The sequence below is a fragment of the Lissotriton vulgaris genome, chromosome 10 (genome assembly GCF_964263255.1).
Source record: "Lissotriton vulgaris chromosome 10, aLisVul1.2, whole genome shotgun sequence".
NCBI classification, from domain to species: domain Eukaryota; kingdom Metazoa; phylum Chordata; class Amphibia; order Caudata; family Salamandridae; genus Lissotriton; species Lissotriton vulgaris.
The window spans coordinates 92,383,619-92,406,336 of NC_141698.1; positions in this window are offsets into that span (position 1 = coordinate 92,383,619).

Sequence of the window (22,718 nt, forward strand, 5' to 3'; positions counted from 1 at the left end):
TAATCGGGCTCCTAGTTTGGATACCTACCAGCCAAGACGGGAATGGCTGTCTAGCCATGTATTCAGTATCAAGCCTCCAGTTCCCAGTTAAAAATCTAAAATTAGTCAATATAAAAACTTCTGGAAAGCCTGACAAAGGCAATTACATCTTCATGCCCACAGTTTGAGTCAACCTGTTATTTCATTGTCAAATGTCACACACTGTGTGACATTTTGTCTGCTGCTCTGGTGGAAGGCAATCCTTAATAAAGGGATAGAGGGAAGTCAAGCTGACCCTTCTCTACTGTGTGGAGAACAAGGTGTGATTAAAAAAAGAGAACATCCCTTGATTCATGTTTTAATGTCAATGACAAATAAATAGCAGCAAAATAACTAAGGTTAACAGGGATGTCAATCAAAAAGTATGACATTAGAAAACACAGTTTGTCATGCAGTCCTTCATGAACTTTGAAATATACAAAATTAATCAGCCTAAAAATGTTTTCATTTCTTTCGAAAAAAAAAGCATGGTAAAGCACATTTTCGACGTGCTGTACTTCTGTATATAAATGTGCATGATGGTTTGTCTTCCAAGCCTTATTGTAGTGAGTCACACAGTGGACACTGACTTGCCTGTACCAAGGTCTTTATCCAACCAGTGAACAGCGGAAATCAAGCGCCTCTTACGATCCCATCGGCCACCAAGCACTATTACAGCACAATCAGCTTTAAATAATTACATTGAATGTGAATATGAGCAATGGTAGAAGTCAACATCAGAGACATTGTGGGCAATGCCTGCCACAGCTGTGCAGGAGGGCAGAGCCTCGTTTAATTCAAAAGAACCTGCTTCTGAGCACAGGAAGGGCAGCAACAGTACTACAGTACTCTAATCCCATGCACTTGAGTAGCCTCTCATCACAGGAAAAGTGGCAATTGTGACTATGAAGAACTGATCTGAATCAGCTAGCCAAGAAGCCTGCAATGACAGAGTCCAGACATTTTAAATCAAAGGGATCATTACCCAAAGATGTATACAGTGCTTAATTTGTTAACAAATTAGGTCTAAGGTTTTACTCAGAAGCCTGCAGCCAGCGCTAGTCAATGTTGGGGGCGTAGAATACCAAGGTCGCATAGTCTTGATTTCGCCTCGCGAGTCTTTCATCCATCACCAGATACAGTTTACCCTTTCATCTCACTCTTTCTGATAACTTTCCATCCTTGCTTTCTCTCTTTATCAATGTTCTTCAGTCTTTCTCTTCCTTCTCCTTCTCCACTTTTGCATTTTTCTCTCTCTTGCGCTGAGTCAAAGTATGATGAGAAAAAAATAAGTGCTGGTCCTCAAAAATGTGTGCCAGTGGGCCCCAACTGCATCCTACAGCACACATTAAGCACTTCAGGTATAAGCAGCACAGTGGTGCTGAGGTCAACTTTGGCCCATCAATAGGAACAGTAATTCTTACACACAGTATTAGCGTTAACGTCTAGTGTCCAGAAACCTACACCATTACAAGTTGGACTCTGAGAGTACACTCAGAAATGTTGAATTACTTAGGGAATTTAATTTATTGCATCTGAATAGCTGGTGATTCCTCATTCTTCACCCCATTTTACTCGATTTTGGATGCTTTGAGCAACCTGTGCCCCTAGGGGGCACTGTCTGGGCCAGTGATTTCCCCATGTTACTTGTAATGTCAGTCTGCCCAGTAACTTGCATTTTAAAATCAATTCATGTTGTGAGCAACTAATAGTTGGGCCCTTTGTGCTGAGAACAAAGCAGTATTCATAGAGTTGCAATGAACAGTGCAAGATCAAAAGGTATGTGCTTGGAGAGGATACTTGTTCCCTAGTGCCTAGTTCCCCAATAATCACATCTGCTTTCACAAACCTTCCAGACAAATCCGCTCGTCCAGACTCCTTCTTGCACACATCCCACGTGCAGTAGCAGCCGGTGCTGGAAGTGTTGCGGGCGGAGGGGCAGGGAAGGGGCAGGGTGGGGTGGTTGAAAACTATGGAATGTGGACGAACAGAGGTAAGTAAACAAATAAATAAATAAAAATAAATTTAATTGCGCGTGCTGCATTGCCAAATGCAATGCAGTGTGCAACAAAATCAGTTTTATTTATTTATTTGTTTACTTACCTCTTTTCGGCTGTATTCCATAGTATAATAACCCCGCACTGCCCCTCCCCCGCCCCACCGCCCGCAGCACTCCCACCACTGGCTGCTACTGTCCACGTGTAAGGAAAACCAGATAGAGCCTGATCCTACTTCACTCCTGAAGTGTGGAACAACGTGCCACCACACATAAGAACCTCCTACTCACTTCTTACATTGTGTAACAAATGTAAGGTGAAACCCCAGCTTTTTGAGTAGGCCCTAGGTTGGCTAGAGTGACTCTCATATGCTCAGCACCAGGATCCCCTCCACAGTAATAGTACGCTCTACAAATCTGCACAACATAACAAGGCAGTGGCTCCTGCAGCCATCAGGGTGACTCAAAAAGACGGATGTATGACGTTACCACGCGATCAAAATGATCGCGGTACATCACAATGTAGCTTTTACAACGCAAGTCGTTACCACGACTTGCACTGTAGGGTGCTGGACTTAGTAATAGTATAATTTACTATTCCAACTCCAGCCTACGTAAAGTAGGGAAGGTGTTGGAATAGTAAATCTACTATTCCTTAGTCTAGAGCGCCCCCAGTGCAAGTCGTGGTAACGACTTGCGTTGTAAAAGCTGCGTTGTGAATGTAATGCGGTGTTTTGACCCCGTTGTAAAGGTTGTTTGCCCAAAAAGACCCTGCAGAGCCACAAGTAGCCAAGGAGAAAATGTGGGTGAACAAGGTGGAACTGGAGGCACATTCGGATGAGGACAAGCTTCAGTCAGAGGGTCCTCTGAGGTCGCATGTCCTGACAGGGTGTCTTGTGAGCACCAAAGCAAATGTCCTGTGGGGTGGCGGTGGCCATGTTGGTGATGGGGGTTATCTTTAGCAAGCGATGGACTCTAATAGGAGTTATTTACACTTTCACCCCCTGTCTCTGTGTTGCAGGTGCCACTTTCTGATAAAAGAGGGCGTCCGTGTTATGTTACCCGTAAATCACAGCGCGCTAAGCGGCAGGATACCTGAGTGAGCCGCATGGTTACTGTTTACAAATACTGTGTTCTGGAGGTCACATATGCTCACATCCTGGCAATGCAGAAACCACTTTCCATCCTTCGAGGCGTATAAATTAAGCATCATAAACTGAATAAAGGTACCATCTGTTATTCCTTTCACTTAAAAGCAGCCGAAGTGTGGAATAAGACACTACGTAAAAAATGCACTAATCAGCGTAGTGAGGGGACGGATAATTCCGCTGTCGGGAAATATTTAGGACTGGAAAAGGTGTGAGTTCCAGAAAATAGCTAGTGACTGTGACGCACACTGCCCTATCACATAAAACTAATTTTAATACGAGAAAATAAAATATACCAAGGTGTTAAAACCGAAGCTTCAGCACTGCCATGTGTTTTTTAGGTGCCATGGATGTTTTGAACGACACATTTATGCCTACTGAAAAATTGATGGTGAAACCAGGCAGTCTGCTTGACTTTGGGCCATTCGGCCTGATATTCAGCACAAGATCAATACCCCGTGGCTTTAAACACGTCCCTCTTCTCCCACCAGTCAACATGAATTAAGTCATTTTTTTCTCAATTGGCTGCTTCTGCTAACTTTGGAAAATTTTCCTGAATTCTTGTCTGTTCTATGCCCCCCGGAAGCCCATAAGACAGCACCGTCAGTTAAATATTTGTTGCTCAGCTCAGTGCGACTTGCAAGCCACAAGCTCGAATCTGGTAGCGTTGGCTCACCCTTTCATCATTCTAAGGCCGATATGCATGAATACCATTGTGCTGGATTGCATGACCCTGTTGTTCATAGCGCACACAAACGGCACTGGCAAGCGCTACATAAAAACATATTTTTCAGACTGATACACTACTGGTAATCAATAGTGACGCATACTGACAGGAGAGGAGATCTGTGCAGTGTTCTCAGCCAGCAAAACCATCCATGCAGCAAGTGTGCTGCGATTGACCAAAAAAATCGGTCATTAATTAAGAAAAATACATGAGTGTGCATATTTTATTGGAAAAGTTCCTCAGCAGAGACTGGAGTGGGCTACATTTTAATGCTTGTTCGGTTTAGAGTTGCTCTTAATACAATGCATACAACCTGAACGTGGAAAACAAAATACAAATTGGACAATGGTTTCAAAACACCTCCACCTTATTAGCGTGCGCGCACCCCTTCCCTTCCCCCATTTACCTTAACCGTCGACACGCACCTAGTTCAAGGCAGGCAGCAAACACCCATTAATGCATAGCGGGAATGCGTTGCGCACAATGCACCTGCCAGCAGCTGGCTGCTCAGTTCCTGCTGTGGTTGCTAGCAGTCTTTCCTCCAGGAGGGCACCTCGCACTGTAACCCTCTGCAGGTGTTTACAGAGCGTTTATCTGACAGAAATATGGATTTAAGTCACGGTGTCCTATTAGCCTGCCACGATAAACATACGCTGCAGGTGCTCTCCACACCTGGCACGTGCGAAGGAAATTCCACTCACATTCCCAACATAAATGTGGTTGAAAACAAAAATTGAGGATTTAATTTAATAAAATATAAGGTAATCACACGTGTTTTTAGAAGGGCGGTGGGACTGGCCATATGCTCTGCAGGAGCCGTTCAGCTGGAAGGGTCGGAGGCACCTGTGCAGAGCAAGAGGGTGCATTATCTCTCACACCCGCTCATGAGTGACCCCTGGACCCCAGCCCCCGGCCGCCCAGCTCCTTCTTAGACACTCTTTGAAATTTCGAAGGTTCTGGGGCGGAAGGCTGTCACTTTTAGAAAAACAGAAAGAGATTGGGAAATGCCTCTGGAACAAACAGGAGCTCTCCGCTTAATCCGTGTGCGGAGTTTAGGGCTCAGCAGGAAAAGGTCAGGGCTGTAGGCAAAGAGCACTGGCACCAGTAACCAAGGCAACCCAAAGCCCTGCCATGGCCGAGAGCCACCTTCACCTGTTCAGGTAACCGGTCCTCCAAACCTCACATCCCAAAAACCCAGAAGCCGGCACGCGCCCCTCTTACCTGTGGCAGGCTTCGCCCTATCTCCGGTCGGGCTGCTCCTTCTGCGCTCCGGCGGGCACTTTGCTCGGAGATGGAGCGCTGCTGTTGCTGAGGCTGGCGTTGCCGGGGAGCCGCCGCTGCTGCGGTTGCTGCCGCTCAAGGGTTGTCTCGCTGCTGTGACTTCTGGAGCAGGCTGTTCAAGCAGCCTGTTGCTGCTGGGCGCGCGCCGCTCTTCCCGGGTGGAGCGCGTGCTGCGGCTTGGGCTCTTCTCAGGCGCGCGCTCGCACAGCTGCCTAAGGTGCTGTCTTTGGCTTCTTTCCTCCGGCGGCCCCCCTGCATGCCCTTATATGGGCACCGGAAGTAGCACCCGGTCAGTTCAGCACTGCAGAGGTGGCGGTCTTTATCTCTCTTGTGAGAAAAGGATGTGCGCGCCTAATAGCCAATCCCACTTCACTTTCTCACATTGGAAAAGGGCGTCCACTCAGGAGCGGGTGCGAACTGTCATATAGGAGAGTGCTTTAAATGGGCAGGTACTGTCTCGTCCTGAGTACCTGCACTTCTTTCATTTGCAATGAAGAGTACATGCACTTCTCGGCACAGCTGCAAAACATTTAATGGGAGAGTACCGACACTTCTCAGGAGCAAACAGGTACTCTACTTAGTCAGTACCTGCTCTTCTACATTTCCATTTAAAGCGCTGCCTTGCACCAGCTCTTTAAGAAGGTAAACTATCTGTCTCCCATGTAACACTTGCCACTCGTTGGAAACAGACAGGGTGTTTTCAAAACCTAATTAAGGAGCAATGGCTAACAATGCCACTGATTTCCCAAAAAGCAGAGCCTAGGAATAAGGCTGTACATATCCAGCACTGTGCGAATGTTAACACACACCCAACCAATAACCAATATTTATGCTCAGATGTATGTTATGGACTCTTAGATATCTCGTTGGTTCCCATGGCATACATTCCACCTGATGTGGGAAACATGGGTTTCTAAGTTTTTGCATTCTCCACGAACCCACATTGGGGCATATTTACAAGAGAGATATCTCCACCAGAATGTCAATTTTAGCGACGTTCTGGTGGCGATAGCCCCTTCTCCTTGTTTACAGAGCGGTGTTAAGCCACTTAGCGTGGCTTAATGCTGCTTTGTAAATAAGGCCACTTTTCACGCTTCACTTAGCGTGAAAGGGAGGTGCACTGGGTGTTGAAGTGGGCATTCCTCCCCAACACTCATTGCTTTTTGACGCTGCCCCATATTTACAAGCCAGCATCAACATTTAAGGCCAGGTAATACCTGGTTTTAGATTGGCGCTACGAGGAGAAATGATTAATTTCGCCTCTTTTTTTGCTCTTTCCATGTGATAGAGCAAATCACCTATCAAGATTGTTTGTGCAGGAAGGGGCACCTTCCTGCACATAAACAATCACTCTTGCAGAGCAGGCACCCTTGCAACATGGCGCAATAGTGCCTGCACTGGTGCTAGGCAGATTAATTAGCATCAGCGCTAGGGAAAACACAGGGGTGCGCCAAATGTTTGTAAATACAGTGCATCCCTGCGTTAAAAAAATGTTGAAGCACGGAGTTACCAATTTCGGCGTAACACCGCGTTCCGACATTTTGTTGTAAATGTACCCCATTATCCTTAAAATTCTGCATGATAGAAACCCTTAATTATTTGAACCAAAATTATGGATGTGATGACCTACATAGCGGTATGAAGGCACCCACAAACAGGAGTAAGCAATATGTAAAGGCTCATCTGCGTTATTTAATGTGTAATGTATATACAGTCACAGTTACTGAAAAAACAAGCATCAAATTAAAATTATAATTATGTTTAATTATAATACTTCAGTGTGCCTTTAAAAACATTGAAATTCCCTTTAAAAATACCACAGTGAAAGTACAGTTATGTTAACTAATTAAAAGAAAATGTTTTCACGTAACGCCACAGATGCAATAACAAATTATGTAAAATATTACAGATGAGATTAAAAATCACATTACTCTTACCACTCTGAACGAGACAACAACTAATGTAGTATTATTTTTTGGTTTGATAATGTGTTGTTATTTAATGACTTTTGCCTTTATGGGTTGTTGTTTCTTGATATAAATATCTCAGGGTCAGAAGCATTGCATTTTGTGTTTGAGTTATGGTTTCCTGACTGTGAGTAATATATGTTGTTCACACACCTGTGTATTTCAGTGGTTTCTAGGTTCTTAACGGTAACCTTTTCCCTGATGAGCCTGGTCGATTTGCAAATCTGCTGCTGGACTCACAATGGGAGAACGAGCACCCAAGTCTAATAGTGTGCTTTCATTTTTCTAAATGGATTCACAAATATGAGATGGAACAATGAATTAACAGTGTAAATATCTCTATAATTTAACTTTCTTCATTCCCACCCGAAAAAAACATTTTTAAATGCTAATTTCTCAAAAACTATGGAACAGATTTTCAACAAAACAAGCACAGACACTTCCTTGAGTAAAGTATTATTTCCTTGCCAAGTGTAAGTGTGAGGTAATTCTATTCAGCTTTTTTTTGCAGAGGAGAGCAAATAATAACCCCCTGAGAGTTAACATGCAAAATGTCACTTATTTGACACCCCTGTGTTTCCAATACTATTTACAGATTTGCACAAAATTATGCCCTGCTGAACCCAAATTAGATGAACATTTTATTTGGAAGGTTTGGTGCAAATCTGTCAAACGATGCCAACGTTTATTAAGAAAGTAAAAGCTTCTTTTTATTGGAATTCTGACTCATCCATAACTACACACTATCATCAATATGGATGTTATCACACAGTGTAAGTCAATGCTGAGCATTCTAGTTTGGTTAGTTTTTATTGGGTGCACATTATTTTATTTTGGAAATAACTAGCATTGCTTGATGAATCTGCACACAACTTTCCCCCAAAAAAGTTCACCCCCCCAAAGCTCATGCCTGTAAAGTTTTATGGTAATCCATCAGATGGGGGCTAAATAAAGGGGAGAGTGATTTGCCATTTTAATTTCCATACGATATTTGTAAAACACACCTGAATGGAATTACAACAAATTTGGCAACAAGTTAGAACTTTACTCAGAAAGCAAGCTTTTTTATGATTTGTTTTAACCCCTTGCATGCTGCTGCGATTCTGCGCCTATGCGGCACTTTTATTGAGTGGGCAGGTTCATGACGGCCCCCAGCCGTCATCAGCACACGAGCACTGTAGTGCATGACGGCTGGGGGCCGTCATCAGCATGCAAGGGGTTACATCCGTTCAGCCATTTTCAAGACATTTCTGCTTAAAGATTGTGGCCATGACGCATTAAAAAAGCAGTATATCTTGAACTTTGGTATCCCGATATGCTCTGATTGGCCACTTGAAAGTCAATTCCGATTAGTAGGATGCAACATGAAAAATATGTTGTGGCAGGCACTACAGGACTCTGGGACATGGTCTCTGCAGTGCTAAGAGGAAGGAAAAAACATGTAAGGGATCAGAGTGAGGAGAGAGTGGCACTCAGGGGAATGTGGGGTGGGTCCCAATTATTGTGGCAATCATTGCAGGACTAGAGGCCATGGTCTTCATTGAAATTTATTATGATTAATGCCAGATTTTGAGGGCGACAAAAAGGGGCACATTTATAGGATGATAACAGATTTTACATATCATTCCAAGTCACCTGCTGCGTGTGTTTTGCTCATTTTAGTATTTCTGCTGAATTCTCAGCTGATTTTACCATGTGAAAAATGTTTACCCCTTCCTGGGATTTAATGGACCATGTTCAAGAGAAAATAGTTTCCTCTCATGATTTTCTCCTAGAGGTTATGGAAGGTGCTCCAGAAGATACATTGAGAGCACATTTTCTATAAGTTCACACTATCTTTCTCAGCTATGCGAGAATAAAGTCTGATATTCTGAGTAAACATGCATTTCCAGCAGCAGCAGCTGTGTGCCAGTTGATTCTCCACAGTTTTAGTGCAGTTTCACTACAGTGTTCTAATGAACAACACGCATGCTAACATTCTGAAATTTATGATCAAAATGTGGCACACATTAAGTTATATTGAGTTTCCTTTTGAAAGGAACCAAACGAGAGAGTTCTTTTTATCATAGCAAATATGGTTAGTACCCAAGAAAGTTATAATGGGGGGTCACATTTTCTGAGTTCTCAGATATTTTCCTCAGCCATTTCAGTAAAATATTCTGAAATGCAAAGAGAAACATATGCTTTCAACACAAGCAGCAGTCTGTCATTCAACTCTCTGTTAATCAACTGCAACGTCACCACAGAGTGAACAACTAGAATTGTAACCATTTTTCATGGAATGTTCAAAATGAGTACGACGCTCACGTCAGCTGCTGTCTTGAAAGTTTCAGGGTGATTTGTCAAGCAGGGGCCGAGAAAAAGGGAGGGTCCCAAAACACATTTTCTCCATGCAACTTCCTATAGGGATTTTATGCACGACCACAGCCTGAACATCTGAATCGAATTACACCAGATGTGGTAGAAAGGTAGATCTTGGTCCAGAAAGTGACCTTTTTGTAATTCGGTGTAAATCCATTCCGTAGTTTTTGAAATAATAATAACTGAAATCCAAATTTGCATATCTAGTGACAAGGACCCTCCACATATCCTCCTCAGATCCTCTTTGGATTCACAAATCCATGCGCCAACAGCAAAGCCATGATTAGCTGGCCACAACTTGAGAGAAAAGTTGTGGCTACCATTTTGTTCATTGGGACTTGGTTCCTAGCAGGAAAAATAAGTTGAAAAGTGAAAGAAGGGGTCAGGGTAAAGGTACCCTGATCCCATGGAACTAATGGAGGGGTCTGTGAAATTATCCCCCAAATTCTTTTTTTCACCACATGAAGATCCAGCATTAAAAAACATATAAATTCACTGAAAAAAACAAAGTTACAAGGACGTTATAGTTAGAAAATAAAATTGAAAAAACCTTAGAAATTCACAGAAGAAACCAAAGGTTAAAAGGACATTTAAGTTAGGAAATAAAATTTCAAAACCTTAGAAATTCACTGAAAAAACAAAGGTTACAGGGCAATATAATTTCCAGTATGGCTGTATGGGTGTATGAGTGGGTGTGTCAGGGACTGTATGGAATGTCAGTGGGTATGTGAGTGTCTGTGAATTTTGTTTGTGAGTGGTTTGCTGGGTGTGAGTGGCTGTGTGAGTGATTGTATGGGTTTGTGAGTGGCTGTGTGAGTGTATGTATGGGCATGTGAGTGGATGTGTGAGTGGTTGTGTGAGTGACTGTGTGAGCAGATCTGCAGGGATGTGAGCAACTTAAATATAATGTATTGTTAATTTAATTTCTAAAGCACGCGATTACCCATGGGTGTCTTGGCGCTAAGAATCAGAAACATCAACTGAGACAAACAGCCAGTGGGACGATCCATTAAAAAGATAGAAACAGAGAAAACAACCAATATTTCAGCTATTTCCAAAAGATAAGCTGATTAGTTTTTTTTTAGGTGCAGTGGCATTTTGTTCCACAACTGACATGTGGAACACACAAAGCTGCAGCCACCTCAAGAGGCTTTGTAAATCCTAGGGACCAGAATTGAGTATCATGCAGCAGATCTAAGATTTCTATTTGGTCTGTACCATGTAATTGGTCTTGTGAGACCATTAGGTCTGGTGCCACACAGTGCTTTGTGAGGTAGAGAGAGTGCTTTAGAAGCCACTCTTTTCTTTTCTTCACAGAGAGCCAGTCAAGCTCCTTTAGGGTACTTTACACTGACATGCAATGCATTTGGAAAGCCTCATTAAGACATGAGCCGCTGCATTCTGACGTTTTTGAAGCTTTCAAAGAGGACAATGTGAAAGCTACAGTTTTTTTGAAGCTTGAAGGGAACAAAGGGCAGCACCTTCATCAGAGGCATAATTAGAAAAAAACAGTAGGTCACCACTTTGTTTATATCCTCCCTAAAGGAGAGATCAGCATAAAAAATGACACCAAGGTTTCTCACTTTGGTCAGAGGTTCTGAAATAGAGCCTAAACATTAAGGCCAGCAAGAATGATCCAAAACAATGGACTCCTTTCCAAAAATGAGAATCTACATTTTATTGAAGTTTGATTTTAGACAGTTGGTGGTCATCCAATTGATTATAGTATTCATGCACTTGTTAAACCTGTCTGCCACCTCCTCCACATTGCCGAGGACCAATACCACAATTTGGGTATTTTTCAGCATATTCTACTGTCGAGAAACCATAGGAGTGCATCAGCTTAGCCAGTGGTGCTAAGTAACTGTTAAAGAGTGTGGGACTGAGAGATGAACCTTGGTGACCTCCACAAGGGAGAGAAAAAGCTTTAGCATTTGCTTCCAGATAAGCTTGCATTAATATGCTTTTCCAAGAGTTTGGAAGAAAAGGGAAGCTGCCCAATAGGACAGTAACTTCTCTCCTCTGTAAACGTTTGTGTTTTTTTAACAAAGGTAGAATGGAAACCTTTTTCCACTCAGACAAAAAAAGTCCCTGATGTAATTATAGCATTCAACAAAGCAGTCAAAACGGGAGCAAAATTGACTGTCTTGTACTATCTTAAGTGGCAAGGATCTGAAGTTGCTCCAGACTTTACCTGAGCAATACGTTTAGTTATTTGTTCAGTTGTCAGCAGTGGAACATTAAGTAACTCTGATTCCAGGATCAGGGGCTCACAAGGAGCAGATGCTGAAGAACAGGCAGAATCAAATTCCCTGTACACCATCTCAACCTTGTGTTTAAAGAAGTCTGACAACCTATAACAGAAATCCTGGCTAGGAGGATGACAAAGGGAAAGCGATAGGCTTGAAAGAGATTGAACTACCATAAAAAGTTGTTTAGACAACTTTGATGCAAATTAAATTTTATTTGTGTAATATTTGGTCTTTTCCTCGACAATTCATTTTTTATAATCACCAGTGGCTTTCCTATAAATATTTTCATATGACTCACTTTAGTCACGTCGCCAAACTTTCTCTAGTCTACAACATTTTTGTCTCAAAGCTATAGGAGCTGGAGAAAACCAAGGTGCGCATGGCTCTTTCCTATGGAAATTAATAATATTTAACTGGAAATGTTTTAAAAAAATGCAGATTTTAATCACTCATGGTATGTTGTAGGTGCTGCATTTGGCTCGCCAGTCAAATCAGGTTTTGCCGACTCCAGGCTCTTTGCCAGGGTCAAATTATCTATCTTATTCACTAGTTGAAGAGTTTTACATAAATAGTTTGGGATGATGAAAGTGTGGAAGCATTTGTAAAATTGCGAAATTGATGTCTATGTGAGGCTCCAGCTTTAGGTATGCCTGATTATTTGAAAGAATTTGCACTGCTCTGTTGTGAAAGAGAAGGTGGTGCACTTTCAGTTCTGACCCAGAGACATGGATTAAGAAGACGTCCAGTTGCATATTTTTCTGCTACTTTGTATCCTGTGGCTTCAGCATTACCTGGCTGCTTAAAAGCAGTAGCTGCTAATTGTATGAGCCTAGAACAAAGTGAGTCAATTGTGATGGGACATCCAGTGAAAGTTGATGTTCCACATTCAGTCGAGATTCTATTAACAAGAACTCAAACACAGCATCTTACTCCTAGTCGGATGACTAAGTATGAAAGAATAATACTAGGAGCAGAAAATGTGACAGTGACCAGGTGTACTATGGTGAACCCTGCTACTCTTTTGCCAGATTCACGTTGTGAGAAAGTGAAAGATGAAGCAGAACGTGATTGCTTAGATGTAACTGAAATGTGTACTAAGCACCACCCCGACATACAGGAAGAGCCTCTGAAAGAGCCAGACCATGAACTATTCGTTGATGGTTCTTGCTTAAGACTTGAAAGTGGAGGATTAAATGCAGCGTATGCTGTTTGCAAACTATCTGGGATCATTGAAGCATCCTGTTTACCAGGAGTCAAGTCTGACAAGCAGCTGAATTTCTAGCTTTAATATAAGCATGCAGAACTGGAAAAAATTGGAAAGTAAGCATATTTACTTATAGTCAATATGGTTCCAGGGTTGTGCATGACTTTGGCCAGCTTTGGATGCGGAGGGGATTTTTGACTTCTTCAGGGTCCCCTTTACAAAATGTGAAAGAACTGTTGGAAGCAATACAATTGCCAAAAGAAATAGCAGTGGTCAAGTGTGCAGCTCAACAGTCAGGAAATGACTGGTGGCTGGTAATCGATACGCTGACCAGGTTACTCAATACTGTGCAAGAAATAATATGTAATTGAACAAGAAAATGGTAACATGTAGAATCAGCTGCAGCTGCCAACTTAAGCTATTCTCAGTTTTCGAAACATGGGATAAGTTGATGAGGTAGAAGGGAGTGAAAAGGAAAAATGGATAAAATCAGGTTGTGAAAGAAGGGCAGAAGATGACGTGTGGGTGGTCCCTGATGGAAGACCAGTCATGACAGACTGCTTGCTCTCTCAATTTGCAAGTGTGTACCATGGAGACATTCATGTAGGCAGGGACGCTATGATCATACTATTTAGACAAGATTGGTATAATCCAAGGTTTAGAATAGTCGCAGAAAGTCTTTGCCAGAGATGGTTAGTGTGCCAACAAATAAATCCAGGCAGGAAGACAGTGGTCAGTTGGGGAAAAATTGCAAAGGCAGATGGACCAGTCATAAGACTACAGCTTGACTTTATAGAGTTACCACCATGCAGGGGAATTAAGTATATCCTTGTCATAGTGTGTTTGTTTTCACGAGGGGTGGCGGCATATAGGAGAAATGACAGCATAACAGTTGCCAAGTTGTTGTTGAGGGAGTTAATTCCACGTTTTGGTTTTCCAGTAACTTTGGAATCAGATAGAGGACCTCATTTTAGTACTGAAGTAATTGGATTAATCTGTGAAGCATTCAAAATTGAACAAAAACTGCACTGTGCATACCGCCCAGAGCCTTCTTGAGTGGTAGACAAATGAATAGCACAATCAAGTCAAGACTTGCAAAGGTGTGTGAATCCACATCAATGGATCGGCCAGATGCATTGCCTCTTGTCTTTTTGGGACTCAGAAGTATTCCCGACAGAAACACAGAATTGAGTCCCCATGAGATTCTCATGGGAAGGGAAATGAGACAAGCATTTATACCAGGACATAAATTACTGAATATATCTGATGATTTGGTATTAGATTATTGCAAAGGATTGGCTGACTTAGTGCATTCTGTCTCTCACCAGGTTGGAGAAGACACAGTTGCCAGGCAGCCTGATCAGGCAAATGATTTGAATCCTGGAGATTGGGTGGTAGTGAAGAAGCACACCAGAAAGTCGTACCTAGCACCCAGGTGGGATGATCCACGGGAAATCATACTGGTCACTACTACAGCAGTGAAGCGTGCAGGTTTGCGCAATTGGATCTATGCCAGCCACACAAAAAGGGTTCCAGCCCCTGCTGAAAGGAGACCTCAATTTACTAGAATATTTGAGGCTGCTGAAGGTTGTACAGTCGAACAATCTAGAGGAACAGATTCTGAAAGGACTGACAAAGAACAACCAAACACAAGTCAGGAGGACTGGATACCAGTGGCCGACATACCTGAGGTGATTATTAAAACAAGAAGTAGAACAAGATCAGGAAAACAAGAAATTAGTGAGGATCAGATAGGTGTAGAAGAACACGCTCAGGGAAAAGAGAATAAAACTACTGGAGACCCTGAGCAGGACCAGACACGGACAAAAGAACATACTCAGGTAAACCAAGCAACCGAAAACCCTGAGCAGCTACAGACAGGTAAAGAAGAACACGTTCAGGCAGCAGAAGAACCAATTGTAGTAAGACCTGAACAGGACCAGTTAGGAGAAGAAGAACATGTTTGGGTAGAAGAAGAACAGTCTGAAAAGATACCCAAACAGGAACAGTTAGAGGAAGAAGAACAATTTCAGGCAGAAGAAACCGCAATAACAAGACCTGAACCAGGACAGATAGAGAGCAATACTGAAAAAAAGGAAAATCAGATTGTGCTACAACATAACGAGAATAAAAATCCTCTTGAGAAAGACAAAGAAGATGAAAGTGCAGTGCAAGTGAAAAGGGTTAGAAAAGGTGATAATTGGTCACGTGGAGTCAAAAGGCTAAAATATCATTTGAGAAAAGTAAATGAAATCCCAGAAAAAGTAAATGAGTTTACCAGTCAAACAGTCTGAACAGTTAAATCCTCAAAACATTCGGAGAAGTCCAAGACTGAAAGTCTTGAACAATAAGTTCAAGGGTCCTGAATGGACCTATGTAATACTAGAAGAATTTGAGAATCAAGATTTAAATGAAGAGACAGATGAAGAAATAATTGCAGAACAGATTGACGAATGGGAAATAAAGCCTCCCTGAACTACTAAAGACTCTCATAACTAAAGAAAAGAATAGAAATCTTCTTAAGTTGAAATGGCTAAAGACAGGGTTGCTGAAAGATCAAAACGAAGCTGTAGAAAGAAATGCTGTTGGGCTTGCATATGTAGTATTTTATTAGCGATCTTAGTATGGCTATTTCTAATGATAGCAGTATCTTATTTTATAATAGCAGACAGGAAGAATGGCACAGACAGTATTGAAAATACAGCTACTGTGAGAGGATAATGAGTAGAATTAGAAGCAACAGATGAGGTAGACTAACATCACATAGTAACAGATAATGACACATCTTTAAATGTATTTATAAATTTATAAATTTACTGTTTCAATACGTAGACACCATCGAGATTAGTGATTGTTATGTTTATATGAAATTACCAGCTTCAGTAGCAGAAGGAGTCACATATCTTCATTTACCTTTAACGTTGGGTATTTCATATAGCATATAGCCAAGTTTATTTTATAGAACAGGAAAACGTCAATAATATTTTTCAAATCTAGATGTAGTATTTACAGATATTCCTATTTGAAATAATATGAATCCAGTGCTTAGTAGTCTAGATGCACAGTTCATGGGTGAATTTTTCTTAACAATAAAGTCATTAGATATCGTAAAGGCACATAAGAATAACCTAATATGGTCATTACGTGAAGAAGAGAAAGTGTACTTGAATTTAGTTGAAGAAAGGAGACAGGATTTCCAAAGAAAGGCTGCTGAACAGAAAACCCATATACCACCATGGGCTGAAAAAGAGGGAAGTAATACAGCTGGCAAAGCTCATGCTGCGATGTCCTTAGACTTTGTAAAGACAGGGAAAACCTACCTCCATAGATTAAAGACTGACTATAACAATGTATTTATTGGTTCCAGTGAATGTGAACATAACTTCCTGATTTTGGGAGGTTGGGGACTAAAAGGGTTAAAAGATCCAGTATTTCCTGGAGTTTACTACGTGTGTGGGAATAAAGCTTACTATAAGCTGACTGCACTGTGGTATGGGAGTTGCCACTTCGGGATAGTATTTCCGAAGATATATCATGTAAAAAGAATCACTGGAAGCAATGAAAACACCAATGAATTAACACGAAGAAAGAGAGCTAGTTTTTCAGAAATAATAGATGACATATTCAGTGCATTGATACCTTCAGTGGGAGTTGTTCTAACTTCACATAGAATCTGTCAATTGTCAACAGTAGTTGGTCATCTTTCGACCGAGACTGCCGGAGGTTTCTTGATGATTAATACAGAAATGGTTGCAATTAGGTCTATGGTTTTACAAATAGACTTGACCTTGATATATTATTGGCAAAGGAAGACGTCTGTAAAATGTTGAAAGTGCAACATTGTTGCACTCACATTCCTGATAAAAGTAAAGAAATTAGTGGATATATTAGGAGTATTACAAAACTTCATGAAAAATTGAAACCACTGGAGGGTGACAATGTATGGGAGAGACTAACAAAGAGTATTTCCTCAATAGGGACTTGTTTTTCCAATCTGGGGAAACGTTTCTTAGGTCAAGTAGTTCTTCCATTCGTTGGTATAGCTATAATAGTCTTAACCTCTTCGCCGCTAATGACAAGGGTAACTCGTCATGGACTTTCCATTGATTTCAATGGAAATTGCAGCACAAGAGTAATTGTACCTTAGCAGCCAAGTGGTTAACAATAGTAATATGGTACAAGTGTTGCACAAATAAATTGAGAAGAAGAAGATATGAAATAAATGGAAAGGGAACAAAAAGAAAATATGAAGAGATCCAGTTAGAGGAAATTAAGGGAAAACTATATGAAAGAATGAAAGATTTGAAGAACAAAGATGAGAATAAGAACAAAAAGGGAAAGGAAATAAGATATGTTAAAGTTGGCATCTGATTGGGATGGGTAATTTTGTGATGGCTCAATAATGCCATCAGAGAGGGGATTGATGGAGCAAAGACCTGTAGAAAAGAGACTTGCTCAGAAGCAATCCTCTTATTTAATTTCCAATATTGTACGTATTGTATAAATTAATACACACAACATTGAACATAAAAGACAGAGAAGCTTGCCTACTTGTATTACAAAATAAGTAACTTGAGTGAAATTCTAAAATGGCTGCTAACAGGAAATCTTTATTGCCCATGTGTCAACTGCACCTACACAGTATGACAAAATGTCGCTTGTAGGCAATTTCTTGTGCCTGCGCAGACGCTATCAAAATGGCTGCTTGAGAACTCACATGCTTAGCATCTGCTTTGCTAATTAGTTAGCATGAGACGGGAATGCTGTCTGAGTGAGACGGAGATGGAGATTTGCTAAATGCTGCAGAGCTCGGGATGCTGTCGTAGTGACGAGAAATGCTGATGAAGAATCGAATGAAGAACCATCTATCTTAAATTAATTTACTTAGAAAAAGATGGCGGAAGAATCACGAGGAGGAAGAGAGTGTCAGAGAGGGCTCCTACGCAAGCATCAGTGTAGAGAGGTCATCTATCCTGGCCTAATTCCTGTCCTGAAGCCTTTGTCACCTGATCTTTCCTGTGGGACCCTTCCCAGCTCCTTGGCCAGGGGGTTTGATTTTCACACCATCCTAGGTAAATATTTTCTGTGTATGTGCCAATGTTCTTTTCTCTCTATCCTCTTCTTTTTGAGCATAAGTCATTGCAAAATCTAAAAGTATGTGTTTGATTAATCAAATCTTCCTTCCTATGAGTAACAGAGACTGTACCTCCAACCACGTCTCAGCAGTCCCGCTGTTTACTTACTGGAGGTAACAAGAAAGGATTCTGGCCCCCAAGGCCCCTAAGGAGGCAAGGGGACTTCATCCCCCCAATAAGTAGTGTGCCAGGACGTGTGTTTGCAGAGTGGTGGAGAATTGGAGCGTGGCCTCTGAAGACTTCTCAGCAATTCCACTGTGTGAGACTTACTGCAGGTAACAGGAGGTCTTGTTGGCCTCCTAGGACCCACAGCTGCCAAGAGACTTCATCACTCAATCAACAGTGCACCAGAAGACTTGTTTGCAGAGTGGTGAAGAAAGCTGGAAAGGCATCCAGCAGCATGCTGGTCTTTTTTTTAAAATCAGGGAGGGGGGCCATGTAGCCCCTGACCCTGGGACAATTTTGGCCCCGGGGACCCCATCCCCCGGTGCCAGGCCTATTTTGTATAGGAGAGTGGGGCCACGCATCCACACTTCCCATGCTGATTTTGGCTCGGGGACCCCATCCCCCGGGCCCCACATTTAAAATTTTTATTTATTTTTAACTAAAAGGGAGGGGGCCTGAATGCTCTCCTCCTGTGTCAAGTTTGGCCCCGGGAACGCTATCCACCGGAGCCTGCCTCTTTAAAAAAAGTTTTTTTTATAAATAAATACATAATGGGAGTGAGGGCAAGTGGCCCCCCTCCTGGGCCAATTTCGGCCCCTGGGACCCCATCTCCAGGGGCCTGGATTCTAGCGTGAGTGCCCAGGCCCCACCCAGGATACCTACTTGCTAGTGTTGGAGACTGTGGGGGGAGACCCAAGACCCCAATGTTCCCTGCCTATTTTCCGCTTCCTATGGGAGATGGCGCTGCTGTGACAGAGAGGGAGCTGCTAACATATAGCGCCCTCTGTGTCAAAGCAATTGTGCTCCTCTTTGAGCAAGCACCCCACAACATGGCAGGAGTTGGTTTCCAGTGCCATCTAGGTCTTCAGGAGGGGGGGCCATGTGACCAAGCAAGGTTTCTATGCCATTTCTGAATTTCCACATGTGCTGACGCCCTGAATTGCATACATGTGCAACTGGTCACCCCTGCAGCAACATCACATCTGGACAGGAACCAAAAGCACAAATACTCTATCAAAGTCTATGCCATTGTTGACTATCGGGGGATGTTTACAAATGTGCTGACAAAATACCTAGGGAGTGTGCGTGATGCCTTCATCTTCAGGCACTCCATGATCAATGACTGCTACCAGAATGGCCAATATGGGAATGAACAACTTGTTGGTAAACAAAACTGAAGTACATAACAGACCTACTAAAAGACCTACAAAAAAGAAAGGTCTCTGAGAGAAATAAAGATATTTCTTCTTGTTTTTTCCTCTTTCTATGTGTGTTGCATTATAGAAAGAGGAAAAGGCCTCTCAGGATCACTGTTCCCAATAACCTGCGCGCCTGCGCTCGCGCGCATTGAAGGCACCCCAAGCGTGCAGTGCTCCTTATTTAGCGCGCACATTCTGAGGCTGTTCGCACCGCCGCTATTAACGTGCGAGCGGCGCGAAAACCCGTCATTTTCTGTTCGCGTTAACGTGCAAATGGCCCTGGCACTTGCACGATTCCTTTCCTGTCAGGGCACCGCTGCGGGGCTGATTGAGGGCCATTGAGTTAGTATTCATATTAATTACAGCGCACACGGGCTGCAATTAATAGGAATACTACCTCAATAGCCCTCAATCAGCCCCGCATCTGTGCACTGTTAAGAAAAGAAAAACTGAGCTTTAGCACACGCGGTGTTTGACACTGTTTTTTCTTTTCTTAACAGTGCACAGATGCGGGGCTGATTGAGGGCCATTGAGGTAGTATTCCTATTAATTGCAGCCCGTGTGCGCTGCAATTAATATGAATACAGACGCTGAAGAGAAAGGGAGGAGGCGCCTGTCAGACAGGGGCTCGGAGAGGAAGAGGGTGGCGGATCGAGCAGGGGAAGAGAGGCCGGAGCGGGAGGGGCATAGCTGCCAAGGTTTAAGATTCCCACGTGTGACAGTTTCATAATTTGCTATTATGAGTGACATTTCAAGGACTATGACTGACAATTTCTCGTGAGGAAAATCAACCAATGAAGACACGGGAAACATTAAAATATTAGAAATTACAAAGGAGAGTGAGGCACGCACAGATAACAGGCTGTATTTCATTATGTAAAGACTAGTTTAGGAGCCTCAATTCCAATAAACATCATTACCCGAGCTGGGTGGCCGACCCCAATCGGTGAGCGGTGCCCCTACCTGCCCAGCAGCAGGCACCAGATCACATCAGCTGCTGCAGGCAGCCTGACACTGAGCTACAGGCAGTTCTGACAGTGACCTCCGGCTCAGCTCTGGAGTTGCTGTCGGATCCGGGCCGACACTGCAGGCAAAGATGATGGTACCACCAGCACAAGGACCTCAGATTTCAGTCCCTGCCCTCTCCGTACATTTGTGTTAACAATAACAAAAACTCAGGTCTGGCAACTGGTAAAACACTGTCTACTTATGGATCTTTAGTCAGATTGGCCCGTCAGCGAGTCACACTGCAACAATGCAGCTGTGTACTCAGGCTGCAAGCCACACACCCTGCAGAAATCTGCCTTGGTCTTAGACTTTGGTCCAGGTTGCTGGCTGTCCTCGGCCGGCTCGGAAATTATAATTGAATGCCGCTGATCATAAATAAAGCAGAGCACCGGTGGACAGGCTGTTCATATGGAAACAGTAGCATTGTAGACCGAGCTGCAGCATGATTGTGGACGGCCTACGTTCCTCGCAACCAAACTACCCGCTCTGGCAGTGTCAGCCAGCAGGACGTGACGTACTACCGCTGCCCCTCGGTAAAAACTATAGGGATGCATAGTTTTACGAATACACAGGAGGCCTTTTGAGAGCATGCAATCAGAAGATGTTAAATTCTAAAAATAATTATGCCATTTGCATATGGGATTTCGCATTGCACTGTAGTATTTGTATAGCACGTAGTCCCCCTCACACCCCCAATGTGGGGTACCCAAGCGCCTACTTACATAGACTGCGTGCTACTCATGTCAAAGTCATACACTTGGAGTCATACCAATATCAGAAACCTCATTTGCAATATATTAAATCAAGACTCTGTACATTGCCTAGGGGCTGTTTTTTTTGGTTGCACTGTTGTTTGGAGGCTTTTGCTACCAGCCTTTGCCAAACACAGATTGCCAGCCTTTGTCGTGGGCCCCTCCTTCCCATAAAAATCAGGAAAACATAGGGTCTGGGCCTCTCTCTGATGTCATGTGAGTGACCCGGCCCAAGAGGGAACCGATGTCAGAGAGGCCCTACAACATGAAACATGCAGTTAGATACCTCACACGGCGCCGGTCCTGCCACCTATTACACCTTCTGAGCATTACTACCAGCTAGCACCTGATCGCGCGGTGCGAGACACAGGCTGGTAAATTTAACATATTTCAGCTGCAGATAAGAGTCCGATTGCGGTGGTTATCCCTCTCCATTGCCATTGGCGGCAGCGATACAGACTCTGCCAAGGCCACCCAGGAGGCTGCAGGCACTGGCAAGATCAGGGCACGAACCACTGTGGGCCACTGGAATAGGAGTTTACCGCCCGGTGGCCCCAGCCCGCCTCCAGTGTTTTTAAGGATGGACAGTGAGTTCCCCCACTCACAGGTAGCCATAGCCACACCGCGATCACTGAGACAGAAGCCATATCACACACTGTGCAATTAGCGGGACACCTTCCAGTACCCAGATGCCCGTGTTATCTTTCTTATTAGCAAACCAGCTTGAATACACACCTCCCGCCCAGCATCCAATGAGCGCCAGACAACTGGCAAATGCCTGAAGAAAAAGTCAACACATAAATAAAAGGCATTGTCCTTTACAATACCAGTAGCTCAAACTCGTCGTAAATGTGTGACCTATTGCACTGCAAATTCTTGTTTTATAATGTTTTTCCCATCCTGCTGGAGTCTTGCGGGAGTCAATGCGGCCCCTGTACTCCTGTGGGCCTGAAAATGTTTCAGAATTTGGCACCAGGGGGGTCTCTCTGATATAAAATACTGTATATAATATCTGTTTTAATATTCAGAAATTTGCACACGTACAAGAAGTAATACTTTTAGAATGTCAAAGTTTTCTTTATGTGAAAGAAAGAGTATGCTGATATCTTGGAATAGCTGTGATGATGGGGCACGGAGGGCCTGGAACAGTGTAGCCATGCATCACCCCGAAGTTAATAAAATGCTCACTGCCCACATCCACGTGCATTTGGAGTTTATATGATTGCATAATATTGCTTGCTATTTCCAGTCCTTATAAATGAGGCGTGGTATATAAAGGGCTATACAAAAACACATTATTGTTCCTGCTATTATTATTAGCACACCAGAAGAGGTTGGGCATCAGAGAGAATTGTGGGACAGGTGACAATAAGACAGAAGCCAGGGCGGAGGCAGGCCGATTAGGGAATAAGTGCCAAAAAGAGAACCGAGGGTGAAGGTGGGACGAAGAGGAACTGCGCCGTTGTCGGTAGTAGCTGAGCTCTGGTGGCATGGTGCCACCCCTC